Source organism: Nanorana parkeri, unplaced genomic scaffold (assembly GCF_000935625.1).
Source record: "Nanorana parkeri isolate BGI_ZX_2015 unplaced genomic scaffold, ASM93562v1 scaffold17, whole genome shotgun sequence".
Taxonomy (NCBI): Eukaryota; Metazoa; Chordata; class Amphibia; order Anura; family Dicroglossidae; genus Nanorana; species Nanorana parkeri.
The window spans coordinates 3015795-3017812 of NW_017306285.1; positions in this window are offsets into that span (position 1 = coordinate 3015795).

Genomic DNA, 2018 nt, shown 5'->3' on the forward strand with positions numbered 1-2018 from the left:
ATATATTGTTTTCCTGGAGTTCCCATCTGGGTTTTAGTTTGTTCTTTTGCCGCTTGTGTCTTTCCCTTCACTTCCTGTCCTGGAGACACAACAGGAAGTGAATGTAACTCTCTCCAAGGTAAGGGTAAATCCCCTCTCAGTCATCACCAGAACAGGTGCCCCCCCGCTCCCCCATTGGAAGATTTCCCCCTCACCTCCTGCTTTGGTGACACCGGTGACATTTTGGGTTTCCTGTTGCTTCCTGTGCTAAGTGACCCCAGTATAAATAGATACGATGAATCTCCCCAGTGGAGACACAAACAGCAATGAAAAACTGAAATCTGCTCTAACCCTTCCCCACTCCATCCAAAAGCAGAAAACAAAATGAAGAAACACTTTAAACTGGCTCAGTCATCCCATTGGAAGCTATATACATAATATCCCTATCTATCTATATATACAGTATATACCATTGAAGATCGCCAGGCTTTATTGTAAACGTATTCCCTGTAGTCCTGTGCATGGTCCCCTGCACACCAGCCGAAACTCCAGATCACTCTGACAGCCACTGTGCCTGTATGTGGATGGCGGAGCAAGGCTTTGACAGTCTGAAGGTTGAAGAGAGATAGAAGGAAGACACAAAGGGCCCGGGCCAGCAATGTGAAGGATCCGTGTGTCATACAGACCAGCTGTGACACTTTTCTATTTCGTTTACAGGGGGAGTGTCAAGGCATGCGGAGGCGAATCATGCTTCCTGACGTGAGGTTGGGACATAGAGAACGCGGGGTTGGGACATGGAGATTGCGGGGTTGGGACATGGAGAACGCGGGGTTGGGACATGGAGATTGCGGGGTTGGGACATGGAGAACGAGGGGTTGGGACATAGAGAACGAGGGGTTAGGACATGGAGAATGAGGGGTTGGGAAATAGAGAACGAGGGGTTGGGACATGGAGAACAAGGGGTTGGCATATGGAGAACGAGGGGTTGGGACATGGAGAACGAGGGGTTGGGATATGGAGATCGAGGGGTTGGGACATGGAGAACGAGGGGTTGGGATATGGAGAACGAGGGGTTGGGACATGGAGAACGAGGGGTTGGGACATGGAGAATGTGGGGTTGGGACATGGAGAACGAGGGCTGGGGATATGGAGAATGTGGGGTTGGGACATGGAGAACACGGGGTTGGGACATGAAGAGTGCAGGGTTGGGATATAGAGAATACAGGGTTGGAACATGGAGAACATGGAGTTTGGACATGGAGAAGGAGGGGTTGGGACATGGAGAACCCGGGTGGGACATGGAGAATGTGGGGCTGGAACATGGAAAACGCAGGGTTGGGACACGGAGAACACAGGCTCGGGAAATGTCATTACGCTTCCCGAGCGCCCCAGCTATACAGCAAGGGAGACAGTGACGGGGTTGACATGAACAAAGTCCAACGGGAGCACCAAACGAAAGGTCTGATCGTTCACAGAAAGGCAATATAGATCAGCCAACACGTCTCAGGGGTTCATTATCCCTCTCCTTCCTCAGGGCTACAAACCAGACATGAAAACATATCAATTCTTTCTTCTATTTTGAATACTGTTTTATATTTATATTCAACACACAGTTGCAATATAGTGATACAGTTTTTTGTTATTAGTATCCAGTGGCAATATGTGTCAGGATCGGACCCCGCTCCGTAGCCCAAGAACATGGCACGGACGGCCCCGTCAACAGCGTCCTGTTGCCGGGCGACGGGCGGGCGTTCCTCCGCGCTCCACTCCTCCTTCTGCCGAACAGCTGAGTCGGCGTGATGACGCGGCGAGCCCGGCCCAGCGGCGTCCCGTTGCTAGGAGACGCTCGGGTCGGGTCTCGGCTCCGGCTCCGCCCCCCAATCACCTGCTCTGCCTATTTAAACCGTAGGCTTTCACTTGCTCGACGTTCTAGCAAAGTAGTACGTCGAGCAAGCTACTTAGGACCCTAAACTGTACCGCTCTCTGGGTATCCTGCTAACCCCTCTTGGACCTCCACATCTACCCCTTGGATTCTGGCA